We start from the raw sequence: 20,749 nt of genomic DNA, 5'->3' as shown, positions 1-20,749 counted from the left end.
TCTCTCTCTCTCTCTCTCTCTCTCTCTCTCTCTCTCTCTCTCTCTCTCTCTCTCCCCTCTCTCTCTCTCTGCCCCTCCCCTGTTTGCACTCTCACTCTCTTTCTCTCAAAATAAGTAAATAAACATTGAAAAAGCTAAATGTAATTCTATTAAATGTAGTATTAAAAGGAAAAGAAATGATTATATGGATGCTCCTAAAATCTATTCTATTATGAAATTTTACAGATGACGTATGTATGACATTATGTATTATGAAATTCTAGTATGACATGTTATATACACTCAAAATTATCATCATAATAGTTTAATACTATAATCTAAAAATACAGCATAACCTGAAAGTTTGTATTTAGCCATGAATGATACAATATACAATTATAAAATGCAACTGCAATTGTTCATTGTATCTACATCCTTGTCCCAACCCCCAACCTGGTCTAAGAATGCTTACCCTGATCACAGAAATCCATCTGATTGCAAAGCCAAAGGAAAAACATCCTCATGAAATCCAAGTCCCCAAGTAACTAATTCTAGAGAGAAATAATTATAATTTATTTTGAATTTCAATGCAAGAGACTTCAATTTTTTTTACAGAAGAGCTACATCGCTTTCTGGTTCCTACCATTATTCATTACCTTTTTCAGCTGTGACAGTGTACTTAGCACTACACAAAACACAGGACACAGTCCTTTCCCATATCTAATGTTGTGAAACCACCTAAGAATTAGAATCTATGAAATCATGAGTTTTGAAGGTCGCACCTTTAGGTATTTTAGTTCACAGATAGTTTAATGTGTTGATTTATAAGCCGTAAAACGGAATCAAAGTTTAAATATTTATCTGAGAAGTAAGCTTTGCACTAGGTGGCATTGTTTGCTAATATGCTGTTTATGTTTAACTTGACTAACTAATGGTTTTCATATACTTTGCTGTATCTCAGTAGTTACTCTGCAAGTATAAAATCCACTATCGTTTTATAAGAATTTTTATGATTATAAAAGTAATTTATTCTGTTAATGAAAAATTGGAAAACGCAGAAAAGGATTTTACAAATCATCTATAATTCTATGGTTAGATAGCTTATGCACAACTTTTTTCTCTAAGGTCCAGGAATCTCCAAATAAGGCATAAGCTCTAAAGTCAAACAAAGCTGGGTTCAAATCCTATCCCCTTCGCTTATGCCTATTTGATGCATTTTAAGGCAACAATCATTAAAAAATTTTTTTGATGTTTATTTTTCACAGACAGAGAGAGATAGAGCACGAGCAGGGGAGGGGCAGAGAGAGTGGGAGACACAGAATCCGAAGCAGACTCCAGGCTCTGAGCTGTCAGCACAGAGTCCAATGTAGGGCTCAGACCTGCAAACTGTGATATCATGCCCTGAGCTGAAGTCGGACACTTAACCGACTGGGCCACCCAGGGGCCCCTATAATATTAAAAAATAAATAATTTAAGGCAAAACTCTTAATCTCATTGAGTTAAATTTATTTTTTTTATCTTGACTCCTCTTCTTCCTTTAGCTTCCATCCATTTCTTTAGGAAAGTGATGCACTGTCTTTCCTTTCTTACCTTCATTGTGCTCCTCTACCCACTTCAAACCAACTTCTATCCCCGGAATCTGAAAATGCCCCTTATTAAAGTCACTAATGACCTGCATTTTGTCAAGTTCAAGGCACACTTTCCTGACGGCGTCTCTTGCTCCTGCTCAGCGGCAGTGTTGTCCTGGAGCCCAGTAGTAACGGTACCTGACAGCTAATTGTGTGTGGCTTTTTCCAGTTCCAAGCTCAGCGGAAGACACATTGGTAGTATGAAATTCGCCAAGATGAGTGTGTTCACATCACAGAAATCAGCAAATGTCACAAATCAGAGCCTTTCCTCCATTTGTTTAACATTCACCCTCATGCTGCTGCATATACGTGACCATTTTCCCTTTCATGGGACTCCCTTTTTTCTTGTCTACTCAGTACCACGTCTTCCTGGTTTCCTCCCATTTTAGCTTTTCTATCTTCTCCTTTGCTGCCTCTTCCTCTATCTCATGGCTACATGTCAGCATTCCTGGCGAGTCAGTCCTGGACCCTCTCTTCTTCCTTTCATACACTAGCCTCAAAAAATAATCTCTCTAATTTCCATGTATTTCAATGCTACCATTACGCCGATCAGTTTCAGATTTGTATCTGCAGCCCAGACCTCCCGTCTAAGGTTCGAATGCAAATGTCATGCTACTTATTTAAACTTGTGCCAGATGTCGCACAGACAAACTCATGACCAAAACGAAGTTCCAGATTGAATTCCACACACCTTTCCCTTTCTTCTCTTCTCCATCCCAACGTTCTCCATTTCAGTAAGTGGATCCACCATCTACTTGATTACTCCAACATCAACTATGGTTCTTCCGGATCCATTCTTGTATCTGCCAATTCTGTCAATTCTAATTCCAAAATATCTTCTGACTTTTTTTGTATTAAATATAATTTATTGTCAGATTGGTTTCCATACAACACCCAGTGCTCATCCCAATAGGTGCCCTCCTCAATGCCCATCGCCCACTTTCCCCTCTCCCCCACCCCCCATCACCACTCAGTTTGTTCTCAGTAATTAAGTCTCTTATAGTTTGCCTCCCTCCCTCTCTGTAACTTCCCCCCCTTCCCCTCCCCCATGGTTCTCTGTTAAGTTTCTCAGGATCCACATATGTGTGAAAACATATGGTAACTGTCTTTCTCTGCCTGACTTATTTCATTTAGCATAATACCCTCCAGTTCCACCCACGTTGCTACAAATGGCCAGATTTCATTCTTTCTCATTGCCAAGTAGTATTCCATTGTATGTATAAACCACATCTTCTTTATCCATTCATCAGTTGATGGACATTTAGGCTCTTTCCATAATTTGGCTATCGTTGAAAGTGCTGGTATAAACATTGGGGTACAAGTGCCCCATGTATCAGCACTCCTGTATCCCGTGGGTAAATTCCTAGCAGAGCTATTGCTGGGTCATAGGGTAGATCTATTTTTCATTTTTTGAGGAACCTCCACACTGTTTTCCAGAGCAGCTGCACCAGTTTGCATCCCCACCAACAGTGCAAGAGAGTTCCCATTTCTCCACATCCTCTCCAGCATCTGTAGTCTCCTGATCTGTTCATTTTAGCCACTCTGGCATGAGGTGATATCTGAGTGTGGTTTTGATTTGTATTTCCCTGATGCAGAGTGACGTTGAGCATCTTTTCATGTGTCTTTTGGCCATCTGGATGACTTCTTTAGAGAAGTGTCTATTCATGTCTCTGCCCATTTCTTCACTGGATTATTTGGTTTTTTGGGTGTGGAGTTTGGTGAGTTCTTTATTTTTGACTCTTGTTTTTATCCCTCATTTCTATTGCCATCACATTTTGGGCTGCCATTATCTCTCAACTCAATGCCTGTAATAGCCTCCAAACTGATCTCTGAACTTCAGTTCTCTCCCCTCCCCTCAGTTGATCTCCACATAGCAAAAAATGAGCATAAGAGGTAAATCAGATGACCATTTCCCTGCTTAAAATCTTTTAAGTGGTCTTCAATTACATTTAGTTTAAAAATCTGCCTTCAGAGCACTCTCAACAATAGCCAAATTATGGAAAGAGCCGAAATGTCCATCAACTGATGAATGGATAAAGAAATTGTGGTTTATATACACAATGGAGTACTACGTGGCAATGAGAAAGAATGAAATATGGCCCTTTGTAGCAACATGGGTGGAACTGGAGAGTGTTATGCTAAGTGAAATAAGCCATACAGAGAAAGACAGATACCATATGGTTTCACTCTTATGTGGATCCTGAGAAACCTAACAGAAACCCATGCGGGAGGGGAAGGAAAAAAAAAAAAAAAAAGAGGTTAGAGTAGGAGACAGCCAAAGCATAAGAGACTCTTAAAAACTGAGAACAAACTGAGGGTTGATGGGGGTGGGAGGGAGGGGAGGGTGGGTGATGGGTATTGAGGAGGGCACCTTTTGGGATGAGCACTGGGTGTTGTATGGAAACCAATTTGACAATAAACTTCATATATTGAAAAATAAATAAATAAATAAAATAAAAATCTGCTTTCAGGTTTTTGAACTGGTCCCTGCTTACCTGTCTGACTTGAAGTGTGAATGATCATTCAAGTTCATTATGTTCTGCTCAAGCTCACAGTGGTTACTTTTCTAGTCCTTGAATGGGCCAAGTACCCCTCCCACCCCCATACACCGCTTTTGTATATGCACCCCCTGTCTAAAATGATCTTTTCCTGGGCCTCCTGGGTGGCTCAGTCAATTAAGCATCTGACTCTCGGTTTTGGCTCAGGTCATGATCTCATGGTTCATGAGTTCGAGCCCCAAATCAGGCTCTGCACTGACAGATGGAACCTGCTTGAGAGTCTCTTTCTCCTTCTCTCTCTGTGCCTCCCCAGCTTGTGCCCCCATCCCCCACCTCAAAATAAATAAATAAGCTTTAAAAACCATAAAATGATCTTTTCCTTACTCTCTTTGTGGTTAACTCTGTTTCTTTAATTACAAATCAATTTAAATCTATCTTTTCATTGTTCCTTATCTTTATCTCAGCCCCTTATTTTTTCCATTTTTTTAAGTTTATTTATATTGAAGGAGAGAGAGTGCTCTCAAGCAAAAGTGGGGGAGGACATAGAGAAAGGAAGAGAGAGATTCCCGAGCATGTTCCGCAGTCTCAGTGCAGAGCTCAAGGTAGAATTCGAACTCGTGAACCAAGAGATCATGACCTGAGCCAAAACCAAGAGTCAGATGTTTAATTGACTGAAACACCCAGGTGCCGCCCTATTTCTTTCTTGGTTGAATGAATGAAGGAATCTACTTATATAAATAAGGATTTCTCTTACAGATATAAATAGTGAAAGAAATATTAAAAAGTTCTTAGCATAAGGCCTGGTACAGAGGATGGGTTAAATAAATGGCAACTTTTTTTTTTTTTTTTTTTTTTTAGAGGGGGACAACTGTTTTAAAATTTAATTTAATTTAATTTTCAGCATTTCAGAGTTCTGAATAAAGATTCATGTCCTGAAGGTGGCAGTATTAAGACTCAGGATGTTCTTGCTTCCCAGTTGCACGGATGGGTAACCTTACTTAAACACAACATCCCTAGCATTTCTGCTTTGAATTACTAATGTGTACTTATGAAACAGAGAGCTAGAATTGCTGATAGGAATTGAAATATTTATGGTAACCCAAATAGGATAAGAGGGGGGAAAAAAAAACACCAATTAAAGAATCAGGCCATAAATACCTTTCGTTTTTCCCTGATCAAACACATATGGAAAGCGTACATTTGGATTTTGGCAATGTGATAGGTTAGACAGTGATGATGATATGCTTTAGTTATATGATTACTAAATTAGTCATTTAGTTGCTGTCAGAGAGTTCTGCGACTTTAGTCTTATATTTAAAATGCAGCATGTTTGGGGCACCTGGGTGGTGCAGTCAGTTAAGTGTCCAACTTCAGCTCAGGTCACGATCTCACGGTCCGTGAGTTCGAGCCCCGCGTCGGGCTCTGGGCTGATGGCTCAGAGCCTGGAGCCTGTTTCCAATTCTGTGTCTCCCTCTCTCTCTGCCCCTCCCCCGTTCATGCTCTGTCTCTCTCTGTCTCAAAAATAAATAAACGTTAAAAAAATTTAAAAAAAAATAAAATGCAGCATGTTTAACCTTAAAGCATGCAGCAAACTCTTGCTGTATTTATAATTTTTTTTAAAAAAGGGCCTCAGAGAGTAATATCAACTCACTATACTCAGAGTAAACTCAAGTAAGATAAAATTAAAAATAGCATTGCAAATACTGTTTAAAATAACATAAATGACATCTAAAATAATACCAATACTTGCATCACGTTTTTAAGCCATTTAAGGAAAGATGTTTATTTACGTATTTGTTGGTTGTGTCTCATGAGAGGTGGTTCTGATGCCACCAAGAATCACTAGCCACTACTTCTGTGACTTTCCTAGAGTGGTGGACCCTCCAGGCAATTGCACACTATTTCTAGCCAAGTCCTCAGTCCTCTTCGTCTCTTGTCTCTTGCCATCATCTTCCTTAGGGGATTGGAGTAGAATTTTCCTGAACTGCTCACCCTGTGCTCTCTTCACCCTGCACCTTGCACCATCCAGTGTGACCTTTCAAGGGTAAAGGGACACGCTTTTAGCTTGGTCTCACCACACAGGTCACAAAATATAGAAAAGAGAGACTCAAGAGGAAAAAGAAAGCTTTGACCTACTTCATTTTTTTCCCCACAGAAAATTCACTTCCTTCTGGCCTGCCGCCTCCTTTTTTTGGGAATCCCATTGTGTGGTCTCAAGGACCCCGTTTGTTCTACAACCTAGATCAAAACCCTTCCTGAAGATGAAGTTGTTAAGAGAGAAGACCTGGGCTTTCTTTCATGTATTAGAGACTGACAATGTTTATATACAGAATTGATTTCCTGGAAACACAGCAGCCTCAACACTTTTTATCTGTGAATGACAAAGAGTAACAGTTACATTCTCACTGGAGGGCTGCTTGTGAGTGGCCATTAAAAAAAATGTTGACATTGGGGCGCCTGGGTGGCGCAGTCGGTTAAGCGTCCGACTTCAGCCAGGTCACGATCTCGCGCTCCGTGAGTTCGAGCCCCGCGTCAGGCTCTGGGCTGATGGCTCGGAGCCTGGAGCCTGTTTCTGATTCTGTGTCTCCCTCTCTCTCTGCCCCTCCCCGTTCATGCTCTGTCTCTCTCTGTCCCAAAAATAATAAACGTTTAAAAAAAAAAAAATTAAAAAAAAAATGTTGACACAACCTTCCTCCCTAGCAATTTTATTTTTTAAGCGTTTTTTTCTAGACATACACTTGCAAACAATTGTCAAGAAACGTGTTCAAGGGTATTCAGCTGCAGCACAGTTTGTAGCAGTGAAATTAGAAACAAAGGAGAAATGGTTGGGGTGCCTGGATGGCTCAGTTGGTTAAGCGTCTGACTTCGGCTCAGCTCATGATCTCCCAGTTCGTGATTTCGAGCCCCACGTCCAGCTCTGTGCTGACAGCTCAGAACCTGGAGCCTGCTTCAGATTCTATGACTCCCTCTCTCTCTCTGCCCCTCTCTGGCTTGTGCTCTGTCTCTCTCTCTCAAAAATAAATAAACATTAAAAAATTTAAAAAAAGAAACAAGAGAAAAATGGTTAATTGTACTATAATACATCCATACTAAAGAAGATGTCCACACTATGCAGCATTCAAAGAATGAGATAGAGCTACAGATACTGACAAGGAAAGATCCTGAAGACAAATTGTAGCAATCTGTAGAGAAATATTTCTCTGTGTTTATGTAACACATATACACGATGTATATTTGTATGTAAACAAAGAAAAATGGCTCTAGAAGGACACCCATCAAACAAACAGCAGTGAGTACCTCTGCAGAAGAAATCTGGACTTCAGTAGAAGCTAGATAAAAGGGGGCTTTGTTTTTGAATTTTTCACACAGTGAATGTACTAATGTACTATTTATATAATTTTTAAAAAATTTTTTAGTGTTTATTTATTTTTGAGAGAGAGCATGAGCAGGGGAGGGGCAGAGAGAGAGGGAGACACAGAATCCGAAGCAGGCTCCAGGCTCTGAGCTGTCAGCACAGAGCCCGACGCGGGGCTCGAACCCATGACACATGAGATCATGACCTGAGCGGAAGTCGGAGGCTCAACCGGCTGAGCCGCCCAGGCGCCCCCATACTATTTATATAATTAACATTTAAAAGAAAGAGACAAGAGGGAAAGGAAGACAACAAACGTGCAGTGCCGGGTAGTGGTTAATTTTATGGTCCCTGGAACCAGATAACCTACGTCCGGGTAGTAGCCTGCCACTTATTTAACCTCTCTGTGCTTCAGATTTTTCCTTTGAAAAATGGCAGTAACAAGAGTGCCAACCTCAGAAAGTGGCTGTAAAGAATGAAATAAGATGCTATATGTAAAATGCTTGGCACCTTGTATGAGTGATGTAAGTGTTAGCTAGCGTTATTGATTAGGTAAAGAATAAGTCATTAGTTATCCCACTTTAGTCAGAGAGAAATTATTCCTTTCTTCATCTTTTGGCACTACTGAGACCTCAGGAAATGTGCCTTTAAAAAATCAATGTCAAACGGCCTTGGAGATCAGGCTCCTAATGGCTTTGCTTTTGTCTAGTCATCCTGGAACAAAATGCATTATAGCCCAATCGACATTCACACCAACCTGTTCCACTGGGCGTTGGAGACAAAAAGACCAATGAGACAAATTTCCTCCTCTTAAGGATCCCACTTTCTGTGATGGGGGGTGTGGTGGAGGGAAGAATCAATCAGTAAACAGATCATTTCAACACAGTGTAGTGCTGTGATAGGAATACAGAACAATGAATGGAGTTACAGAAGGAAGGAATGGCTGGAAACAAGGAAAGCTTCCAGTCAGAGGCGAAGATTCTAGAAGGATGAAGAAGAGTTACCTTTGAAAATAAGGAAGAAATGGGCATTCTAGGCAGAGGAAACGCCATGATTTATCTGAGAGAACTACAGTGGTTTGGTTTTGCTAAAATGTAGTATGTGTATGTTTTTATGTACGTGTATGTGTGTTTGAGTAGCAAATGGATTGGGGTGGGAACGAATGGTTGGAAGAAGTGAAGAGTAACATATTTAGAAAGATGGTGACGACGAAAGGTGATCTTAATTATGTAATACCAGTGTGAAACAAGAGCAGAAAGATTGCAGTGGAAGGATTGTTGAAAACAACCTGCCTGTTCAGACAGATCAAGGGATTCTACGTAAGAGGTCTCAATTTTGACAAACTTTCGAAGAAGCATTATAGGCCGATTTCTGACTCTTGCGTCTAGATAGAATAAAATATGGCATTACAGGTCAGGGCCCTTGCTGCAATAGTTGGGGAGGGGGAAAGGACGTTACAAAATTCATGGTTTAAAAGACATCAGAGAGCTATGGATACAATAAGACTATGTGAACTAAAATTCCAGAGAGGGAAGAGCCCTTCTTAGGTGAGCTGACAATCTCTGGCCATTTTATTCCTCGGGGATATTGGCCAGTTCTAGGTGAGGAGTAAGAATCAGGCATGACCCCTCCAGAGAAAAGAGAAGGCAGTGGAGCTTTTGGTGGTTGCGTGGGGCTGGCTTGACAGACAGTAAGCTAATGGAGTATTTGCTTATTCCTCGATAAGGAATGGGAGCTTCTAAAAGGCAGACTGAGGGGCGCCTGGGTGGCTCAGTCGGTTAAGCATCGACTTCGGCTCAGGTCATGATTCATGGTTCATGAGTTCGAGCCCCGCATCGGGCTCTGTGCTGTCAGCTCAGAGCCTGGAGCCTGCTTCGGATTCTGTGTCTCCCTCTCTCTCTGCCCTTCCCCCACTCGCACTCTGTCTCTCTCTCTCTCAAAAATAAATAAAACATTAAACAAAATTAAAAAATAAATAAATAAAAAGGGGAATGAAATATCCTGGTTTCATAGAACTTGGGAGACAAAGTCCCACCAGTAGGAGACATCCTCCTATAAATATACAGTCAAGTTACCCCCTTAAAACATTTGCTAAATATTGAAGGTGCAAGGGGTCAGGAGGCAAAAAGCTAAACTCCAAACCTCTAAATGGCAGAACTGATTCTGAAGATCTGAAGAGACAGAGACCCAGTAAGTAGGCTCTCAATCAAAATCCAGGAGAGCCACACCTGAGGAATAAGGACAAAGATATCCCTATTTTGGTTGAGGTGATCTACCTGCTTAATCAAGGAGGACAATCTGAAGCCTCTGGATTCCTGTATACAGAGTCTGGCATACAATAAAAATTAGCAAACGTATGGAAAGACAGGAAAATATGGCCAATAACCGAGAGAAAAAATACAAGCAAAGCCACAGATGTTTATGTGTTATGGTTAACCGACAAGGACATGAAATAGAATAATGATTAACAAGTTAACAAAAATATGGAAAAATGAATAAAAAGATGGAGAAGTCCAACAGAAAATTGGACTCTGTAAGAAAGAATCAAGGGCACCTTCTAGAAATGAAAAATACACTACACGAAGTTCAAAACACTTTGGATGAGTTTGATAGGACAGAAGAAAGCAGAGTTTGTGAATTTGAAGACAGGTTGACAGAAATCATCTGAAATATATAAAGGAAAAGTTATAAAAGAAAAAGAGCAGGGCATATGAGACATGTGGAACACAAATGGTCTAAAAACAGTCTAGCTTATTTATTACTTGAGAGAGAGAGAATAGAGAATGGGGCAGAAGAAATTTGTAAAAACATTAACCCAAAGATTAAAAAGAAAGGTTACTGAACCCCAATAGGGTAAAAGAAAAGAAAATCACACAGAGACATGTCATAGCCAACCTGATGCTAACCAAGAAAGATAAAGACAAATCTTAAAAATAGACAGGAAAAAAAAATATATTCCCCTTCAAAGAAAACAACAGGAAGACTAATTGAAATCTTCTCAACAGAAACTATGGGGAAAGATAGTGGAATGGCATCTCTTTTTTTTTTTTTTAATTTTTTTTAATGTTTATTCATTTTTTGAGAGACAGAGAGAGACAGAGCATGAGTGAGTGGGGGAGGGGCAGAGAGCGAGAGAGGGAGACACAGAATCCAAAGCAGGTTCCAGGCTCTGAACTGACAGCACTGAGCCCGACGTGGGGCTCAAACCCACAGACCACGAGATCATGACCTGAGCCAAAGTCAGACTCTTACCTGACTGAGCCACCAAGGCGCCCCTGGAATGGCATCCTTAAACTGGTGGAAGGATGTTTTATAGGGTGTCTCGAATGATCTTACCTGCACTAACTATGGATTTGTTTCTTGTCCACCATCTCATACGTAGGACCGGTTATAGGTCCCCTGAAACTGAGTTACTTGGGGTCCCACCCTCTGAATATTACGTAACTTGGCCTTTTGCAAATGCGTGGCGCAAAGATCACCTACAGTAGGTTATGCAGACTGGAGCTCTATGCTCCTTTACTCTTGAAGTTCACAGGCTTGACTCCACAATCTCATCATAGCATCAGTGTGCTCTCAGCAGGGGTGACATTGCTTCGACCCAACTAGCCAGACCTTTCTGCCTAGATATCAGGAATATTACTTGGAAGCGTTTATTCTGATTTTTGTAACATAGAACGTTGATTTTTAGTGATTAGGAACATTTCTTTAGGCCATTAAAACCAAAAAAAAAAATCATTTCTTTTTCATGTTACTTAAGAATTTCCTACACTTGCAGTGTTATGAGCAGCAATGCCATCGTTGGGCTGTAGGCTTTAGGCAAAGATTTAATGAGTCTAAACACTGACTGAGAGGGTGTGTAAAATGCGTGTCTTTAAAACTCCTATAGATGTGTTGTAAGTGAAGCAGAACAGTGAGAGCTTCCTGTGGCAAATGTACCCTTTCTGGCCTATCTATGGTGTTAGGAATGAGCCTCCAGTTACAGACTGTTTGGGTGCCTCCTCTCTTTTCTGGAACTAGCTAGGAGATACTAGTCCGCAGATGTGTAGCCCCTGATGGTTTGAATTAGCCAGTCACCACTCCCCACCCCTCAAATGTCCCATTCAGCATCCAGATCCCTTTTTGGGCTGTGTGAATACCTTGTTTCTTGTTGTGGGCTTTTTGGCTTTTTTCTTTAAGGACACTAGTCCCTGGGGTGGGTGCCTTTGGACAGCTAATACTTTTTTGCCAGTCTCCTGCTAAAGAATAAACTTTTTCTTACTTCTACCTTGATTGCCTTGTGCTGATTTCCTTCAATGACAGAGCCTACATCTGAAACCGTTAACATCCCCACCCTGCTAAACCCTGTCGCTGGCCCTCCTGCCTAAATTAAAGGCCCTTCAAGTTTCACGTTCTGGCTTGAATCTGGACTCAATTAGTCCTTCCTCTGTTTTGACTTTCTCTCTCCATTTTTGGTCCAATTTCTCTCTCAATTTCCGCCCAGTGACTGCCAACTTATGTGTAACTTTTTCAGCATGCTGCGTGACCAGCCTCCAATCATCTGCTTCAAACTAACAGTATCATTATGGTAGGCCCCCCACATAATCAGAAGTAAAGCATTTACTATTTTACTGAATAGAACAGAGCCCATTCAGAACATAATTCCCAAGAACTGGCTCATCTCAGACACAGCGATAGGCTTCTCATCCAGCCATTTTAAGCATGAGATCACTTAAGTTTCTGAAACGTGGGCAGTTAGAGGCTGAGATGAACTGAACAGAGATTCCAGAATGGAGTCTACTTAAGTAGACACTTAGGTTGATGTCTTCATGCATTAGTGCAGAAGCTCCCTGGGTGAAAAATAGGACTCTGCTGAGGGTATAGAGGGGGTAAGATGCACAAAAAGTGCCCATTATTAACCAAGCAAATACTTACCATCTGTCAAATGGTTGATATGAAAAAGCTGTTTCAAATACATTATTGCACTTTCGGTTCCCAATAACCTTGTGAGGTGGATATTATTTTTATTATGTGCATCTTGAACCCAGCAAATAACAGCTAATTTTATGGAGTATTTACCATATACCAGATTATGGCGATATACTTAACAATGTTACCTCATTTAATCCATTAAAAATCCCAGAGAGGAAGCACCTAGTTTTCCGATGAGGAAACCTGAGGCTTACAGAGGTTGTGCCTAAGGAGGTAGCAAGTGAGAGAGAGCCAGAATTTAAAGATCCTAAGCAATTAATCATTAAGTTTGGAAGTTAAAGGATTTACCCAAGGTCTCCCAGCCAGGAAGCTTAAGACTGGAATTGAGCCCAGGGCTTCTGGTGATTTATTTCAAAATGGCTTTACTCACATAAAATACAATTCACCTATTTAAAATGTAAAATTCATTGTATTTTTGTATATTCACAGAGTTGTGTATCCGTTTTTAGTTAGCTCAAAATACCACAGACTGGGTGGCTCATACCAAAGAAATTAATTTTCTCACAGGTCTGGAGGCCAAAGTCCAAGGTCAAGTACCAGTATGGTTTATTTCTGCTGGGAGCTCTCTTCCTGGGTGACGGATGGCAGTTTTCCTCTTGGTTGGAGGAAAGAGAGGGCAAACTCTCCGGTGTTTCTTTTTATAAGAGTACTAGTCCTATCATGAGGATCCTACCCTCATGACCTTGTCTAAACCGAATTATCTCCCAAAGGGCCCCTGTCCAAATACCATCACGCCGGAGACTAGGACTTTAACATCTAATTTGGGGGGACACAATTCAGTCCACAACACCTCACTTCTCAGGTCAGAGGCCAAACAGTAGAATAATAAGTGTCCTCTCTCCCAATCAATCTAAATTCTCTAGAGAGAGAACTGGAGTGGCCCAGCCTGGGTCAAGTCTTCACTCCAGTCCAGTCATCTATTATCAAGCAGACACTGCTACATCACTGAGTTATAGTGTGGTTTAAAGAATTCTCTTGTTTAAAAAAGTATTCACCGGGGCGCCTGGGTGGCGCAGTCGGTTGGGCGTCTGACTTCAGCCAGGTCAAGATCTCGCAGTCCGTGAGTTCGAGCCCCGCGACAGGCTCTGGGCTGATGGCTCGGAGCCTGGAGCCTGTTTCCGATTCTGTGTCTCCCTCTCTCTCTGCCCCTCCCCCGTTCATGCTCTGTCTCTCTCTGTCCCCAAAATAAATAAAAACGTTGATAAAAAAAAAATTAAAAAAAAATAATAATGAAGTATTTACCATACAAGTATGTATTCCTAATGATACGATACATTTCATTTTCTTTTTCTTTCTTTCTTTTTTTTTTTTTTAGAGAGATAGAACATGAGCAGAGGGGAAAGGGGCAGAGGAAGAAAGAGAATTTTAAGCAGACTCCACACTCAGCATGGAACCTGACGTGCAACTCAATCCCGTGACCCTGGAATCAAGACCTGAGCCAAAATCAAGAGTTGGATGCTCAACCCACTGAGCCACCCAGGGGCCCCTGGATGATACGTTTTCTAGTTTGGCTTGTTTTTAACATTATGTTTCTATGATCCAACCATGTTGTTGGGTACAGCTGTGGTACATTCATTATCATAAATGTATAATATTCCAAGATGTGACTGAACCATACCTTGTTTTGCATATCTTCAAATTTGCTGATTCTTCAGATGTGTCCAATCTACTGATGAGCTCACTGAAGAAATTCTCATCTCAGATGTATCTAGCATTTCCATTTGACTTTTCTTATTGTTTCCATCTTGTTGCGGAAATTCCCCATCTCTTTGTACGTGTTGTCTGTCCTTCTTTTCCACTGGATTCAGATTCATAGTTATTTTAAGGCCCTTGTCTGGTCATTCCAAAACTTGGGTTATGTCTCAATCTGGTTCTATTCATTCTGTTTGGTATTTTCTTTCTTCCTGAAGAACTTCAACATTCTTAGAGTACTGGTCTGCTGGTAATGCATTTCCTCAGCTTTTGTTTGTTGAAGAAAGTTTTTAATGTTATTGGAGAATACTTTTGCTGGATATGGAAGTCTGGTTTGAGGGTTGTTTTTTTTTTTTCTTTCAGCACTTATAAGATTCTTTCCGTTGTCTTGTGTGTTGCTTAGTTCTGTTATGTAGTCTGTTCTGCTTCTTATCCTTGTTGCTTTGCATATAGTTTATCTTTTTACTCTAGCCACTTATTTGATTTTCTCTTATTACTGGTGTTCAGCAATTTGATTATGATATGTCTGGGTGTATTTTGTTTTGTATGTAGGTTTATGTTTATCCTGCTAGGGAATCCTTGAGTTCCTTGTAATTGTGGGTTTATTATTTTCTTCAAATTTGAGATGTTACCTGCCATTATCTCTTCATATATATTTTCTGCTCCTCTCCCTTCTAGAATTCAAACATACATATGTTAGACCATTTGTTATTGTCCCATGAGTCACTGAAAGTCTGTTGATTATTTTTTCATTGGTTTTTTTTTTTTCTGTGTTTCACTTCAAATGGATTTTATTGACTACATGCTCACTGATGGTTCCTTCTGAAGAGTCTTATTTGCTATTTACTCCATTTGGTGAACTTTTTTAAGATACTGTATTTTCATTTCTAAAGCCTCAATTGCATTCATTTGTTCTTTAATCTTTCATTTTCCCTCTTGCCTTCTTGTCTTCCTTTAAATACTGGAATGTAGTTAATATAGATATTTTAACATCCTTGTCTGTTAATTCCATCATCTCTGTCATTCTGAGTCTGCTTTAATGATTGGCTTTACTTTGAGTTATGGGCTACATTTTCCTGTTTCTTGGCATGCTTAGTAACCATTGACTGGATGTTGAACATGGTAACAATTACTTTGTTGAATGCTGGATTTTGTTATCTTCCTTTAAGATTGTTCTCTCTTCTACAAGCAAGAGTCACATCCTCTTCTGACTGAGCTAGCCAGGCACCCCTGGTCCATAGCCTCTTTTGAACATCTTATCTGCCTGTAGTTAATTACCTCTTTCTATTTCTAATATTGCTTATTTATGCCTGCTTTTTTATATTAATCATTTTCACTAAATATTCTACATTTTCTTTATCTTTTAAAAAACTTTATCTTTCAATTTTTTATCCTAATTTTTTATGTAAAATGTGTTAACAGTAAAATTTGTCTACATGTAAACAAATATTTTCCTCTCCTTCTATCTCATACCTATTAACAGGGGTCATTTCTTTCTGTATGTATATACTTACATTATATATATAATAATTTATGTATGTATGTGTATATAATAATTTATGTATGTGTGTATTTGGGGCGCCTGGGTGGCGCAGTCAGTTAAGCGTCCGACTTCAGCCAGGTCACGATCTCGCGGTCCGTGAGTTCGAGCCCCGCGTCGGGCTCTGGGCGGATGGCTCAGAGCCTGGAGCCTGCTTCTGATTCTGTGTCTCCCTCTCTCTCTGCCCCTCCCCCGTTCATGCTCTGTCTCTCTTTGTCCCAAAAATAAATAAACGTTGAAAAAAAAAATTTATGTATGTGTGTATATATAATAATTTATGTATGTATGTATATATAATAATTTCTGTATGTATATATAATAATTTAAGTATGTATATACTTACATTATATATATAATAAATAAATAATTTCTATCTGTATGTGTGTACTTACATTATATATATAATGTAGAAATTACTTTAGTGGAAAAATCATTATTTGTTTAATCTCAACATATCTTTATTTTGCCCTCATTTTTGAAAGGTATTTTTGTGGTTTGTGCAATTTTATTTTTTTAATTTTTTATTAAAAAAAAATTAATCTTTATTTATTTTTGAGAGAGAGACAGCTTGTGAGCAGGGAAGGAGTAGAGAGAGAGGGAGACACAGAATCCAAAGCAGGCTCTAGGCTCTGAGCTATCAGTACAGAGCCTGACGCGGGGCTCGAACTCACAAACTGTGAGATCATGACCCGAGCTGAAGTCGGACACTCAACTGACTGAGCCACCCAGGTGCCCCAGTTGTTTGTGCAATTTTAAATGGCTAGTGATAGTCTAATCAGAATTTCATTGTCCTCTGGTTTTCATCATTCCCAGTAAGAAGTCAATTGTCAGTCTGTTATTTCTTTGTAGGCTATGTCTTTTCTCTTTGTCTTCTTTTCAGATCTTCTCTTTGTCTTTAGTGTTGTTCAGTTTCAAGACAATGTGTCTAGGTCTGGATTGATTTTTATTCATCCTGCTTGATATATGTTGTATTCCCTTAATCTATGGGATCATGTCTTTTTATAAAGTTCTCAGCTGTTATTTGTTCAAATGGTGTATCTCCTCCAGGTTTTCTATTCTCTTGTAAGACTCCTCTTAATTATAAATAAGTATTAATTATACATTAGATCCTCTCATCCTATTCTCCATATATCTTAACCTTTCTTGTATTATCCATCTCCTTATATTTCAGAGCTGTAGTCTTACTAATTTTTAAATATCTACTTTCCATTTCAGTAATTCTTCCTTTCATTCCAACTAACTTTCTGTTTTCCCTATCCACTGATTCTTTTCAAAAAAATCTAAATTGATATGTTAAATTTCGATTTGGCTCTTTTTGAAATTTACTTGATCATTTTTGATAGTCTCTTATGGGCTCATTTTTGTGGCATATCTTTTATTATTTTATTGTATTACCTTATATATTTCATTTCTTATTTTATATTTGTTATCTGGGAACTACAATATCAGAAGTACTTAGTATCTATAGCGGCTATTTGCTGTTTCTGCTGACTCTCACTCAGAGTGGCTTGTTTCCTTGTGTATTTTGTAATTTTTTATTCTGACCTCATTTTTAGTTAATCATCTGTGGGAGCCAGGGGGTCTAAATCGGAATACTTTTATCAAAATAGGATGGTTGCTTACTTCTTTTGAGAGCCAGGGATGCTCCTGCCCTTTAGTGGCCTGGTGTAATGAAGAGTATTAGGTTTAGCTTCTCCAGCTTGTATATTTGTCTGTATATTTGGCTTTCCTACTAGAATGTAAATGTCATGAGGACAGGGACTTTATCTAACTTGTTTGGCATACCTTCCCCACTGGCTTGTACATGGCAGATTTTACAAAGGTATTTGCTAAAAAAATCATTGAGTAGCTCAGCCTGCCTTTTGTTTTTTACTTGAAGTTATGCAAAATGCAAAGTTATTCTCATGCTACTCATGAGACATGTAGGTTCAGAATGAGAAACGATGGTGAGTCAGCAATTGAAAAGCTGTGGGAGTGAAAATCCATACTCAATCATTTCAAAAAATCAATAAGGAAGACGGTTACCAGGTGGGGGGATCAGTGAGCTAAGTGATGGGGATTAAAGAGTACACTTATCATGACGAGCACAAAGTAATGTATAGAACTGTTGAATCACCATATTGTACATCTGACACTAACATAACACTGTATATTAACTATACTGGAATTAAATTCTAAACTTTAAAAAATCAATAAAGAATAGAAATTGCCGATAATGTACACTAACATTCCTTCCTTTAGAAGTTGAGAGGGTATTTTTGGGCAAGAGTCTAATAGTAACACCTTTTTTCAAACACAGACAGAAATGTGTGTTTTCCCTTTGGTCAATGTAAACTTCTTTTTTATAATTTCAACCAGCAGCATATACTATATTTTCTGATCTTAAAAAGTGGCGCTTAGAATTTCTCTTAAAATTCCTTGCAACTTACAGCTTGTTTTTACAATGATCTCTAAAGTATTGTCAGTTATTTTAGATGAGAAATTTGTTGGAATGTTAAGCCACTAACAGGAACTTGGTTGCTGTATGGTTGGAAGAACTAGTTTCAGATTTCTAAGATTCTCTAAGAAGAGATTCTCCGAAACCATGATTGACCCTAAAAGGTATTTCAAAGTATCATAACTCTAAAATATAATCAAATAATACATAATTTAAAATCTGAACTGATACATAACCTGAAGGTTAAAGCTAAATTCATAGGGAAAACTTTATTTAGTCAAAGATGCTCTTTGACAATAGACTTAGTTTTCTAACCTGACAGTCAATCAGGTACTGAATTCTAGCGATGTGCCTAAAAGTATTGTGTAAGGTGTCTTATTTCAGACTTATAGTTATATACATTGGAGTATGTTTTACAGGCCTCTGTGTAGTCTAATATAAGCCCCTTAAGGATAAGAGTATGATCTGTTCATTATGAGGCTTTTGCACTGTACCTGTATTTTGAGTGTGAGGTTATAAGGGCCAGAACTATTGTGGCAGTTTGAGAAAAGGACTGGATATTAACTAAAGGATGAAGGTAGAAAAGCACACAGTCCTGGACCTCCCTATCTTACTAGTATGGTGTCTGTTCTAAAATATGGCCTGTAATAGACTTCCAGGACAAATTCAATTCAACAAGACTCTCCAGAAACTTACAACAGTTGGGGAGATAGGAAACACATATAACAAAACCATTAAGTAGCGACGCACAGCATTGCATTAAGTAATGCAGGCTGCAGAAGTTAAGAGAATCAGGAGATCAGTGTGGTTAAGGTAGCTGGAGAACATTTCATGAGGAGACAATCTACAAGTTAATTTGGGGAAGAAGGGAATTTGGGAAGAGCAATAAGAATGAGTAATGGGAATGAGGGAGACAGGATATTATGATATTGAGAAACAGAAGGGATAGTATTCTGTCTGCGACAGTGTTTATTTAGGGGATTAGCTGGAAATGGTGTTGGACAGGTAGGAGAGCACAGATTATGGAAGCCTTTAAAAATCTCTGTAGTCCTTAAACTCCATATAGACATTTCTATCTTGTTCACCATCCTAGCTCTAGTACTTACCATAGTGAATGGTACATAGTAGATGTTCAATTACATTCTATTGAATGGATTCAACGCATAGATGAAAACACTTTGCAATGTTGAGGCTTTATCCGGAGATTAGCGGAAATTCCCTGGCGGTTTTAGACTACGAAGATGTCAGAGTATAAATAGTGTTTTAGGAAAACTATTCTCAGGGCAATAGGCAGAATGACGAGAAGGAGGTGGAGGCTGGATGTAGGGAGAGAAGCTAGGCTACTCATGTACTCAGCCTTTGGGTGAGAAGGGTTAATAGTGAACTGAGGACAACAGGAAAGAAGAGTTATTTTGAGACTGAACCAACTGGATTGTGATTTACTGGCAACTTTCTCACCTAGAAGACAGGGACAAAGATGCTGTCAAGGTGGATAAGTGAGTTAAATTTTGTAGTTGGCAGTTGCATTTGAGAACTTCTATTCTCGTTACTTCTCTTTTCTAGTATTTCCTTCTCCACATGATCATTTGGTTGGGCATTCTTTGATGATGCTCAATTATCCACCAATTCATTACTTTTCTAGAGCTATTATGTTCACCCGTTCTTTGAATACTTCTCGGTTGCCGGACGTATTATACGAAGTCTATCGTATCAGGATAGATTTGGGAAGTGCCTACACAGGAAATAACTAGAATATCTGCTGTGAGAGTGTACAGAGGAACAGTTGCCAGAGAAGGGAGTGTGAATTCCTGAAACTAGGAATTCTTCCACCAGTCTTACAGGTTTGAGTGTTCTCAAAGCTTAGAATCCCACCTCTTCGGTTTACAGCTTGTGGATCTGGTGGTGGTTGTTAGGTTGCTTACTACCACCAAGCTCTATCATTGAGGTTTATCTCAGAACAGTAGGGGACTTAGTGTTTTTCTCTTTTTTTGTTTTTCACCCTGGTATATATAGGAAACGTGTATTGGTTTGGAGCGTTCTCCCTACTCTCCAACCCAGCCCAGCCCTGACGCTTCAGGGTAGAAACCATGAATCAAATGTGTCTACTGACCTTAGTTGAGGGCCTGCTGACCTCAGATGCCAAGGGGGCTCAGCCCTTCTCTGCAGGGCTTACCTCTAAGGTCGCTGAAGAAAAGTTCCCCCCCCCCCCCCCCCGGCCCCTTTGGGGGGGTCCCTTGGTCGCTAATTTGGCATGGACCCCCCCAGCCCCCCCCCCCCCCCTCCCGGGAACTGCCCCAGGCCTTCTTCCCACCGAGGGCCAAGCCCCCTGGGGCAGTCGTGGCCTAACCCTCCGGTCAAGGGCATCACTTAGGAGAGGGAGCAGAAGAGCTCGTTCCACTTTCTTTCTCTGGGACCAAAGCAGAAGGCTGGAAAGTCACTAATAACAGCAACAATATTATTACTAATTATTTTAAATTAAGAATTCCAGCCGGGGAGAGGGAAGACGCAGACCCTTACTGCACGCCCCACCTCGTCCGGGGACAAAAGCCCCGCCCGGCGCCGCAGCCGCTGGACCGGGTGGGCCCGGCCGGGGCAGGGGAGGCGGGGGAGGCCGGGCGGGAGGCGGGGGAGGCCGGAGCGGCGGGCCCCGCCCAG

At 39.9% G+C, this 20,749-nt stretch overlaps 1 protein-coding gene and 1 long non-coding RNA gene across 2 annotated transcripts in view; one reads left to right on the top strand and one right to left on the bottom strand.

Moving 5' to 3' along the window:
* LOC121037264 (uncharacterized) overlaps positions 1–6,553 on the top strand; it is a 10,698-nt gene extending 4,145 nt beyond the window's left edge. Inside the window, exon 2 of the long non-coding RNA XR_005793682.1 lies at positions 6,261–6,553. This is a non-coding gene — a long non-coding RNA (uncharacterized LOC121037264). The remainder of the gene's footprint in view (positions 1–6,260) is intronic.
* The window catches only part of FHIP2A (FHF complex subunit HOOK interacting protein 2A), a 96,930-nt gene that overhangs the window by 75,199 nt on the left and 982 nt on the right, over positions 1–20,749 (bottom strand). The gene's annotated exons all lie outside the window — the stretch shown is intronic.

The sequence above is a fragment of the Herpailurus yagouaroundi genome, unplaced genomic scaffold (genome assembly GCF_014898765.1).
Source record: "Herpailurus yagouaroundi ecotype Mexico unplaced genomic scaffold, PumYag 163, whole genome shotgun sequence".
NCBI lineage: Eukaryota > Metazoa > Chordata > Mammalia > Carnivora > Felidae > Herpailurus > Herpailurus yagouaroundi.
This window is presented reverse-complemented; position numbering and strand designations above follow the sequence as displayed.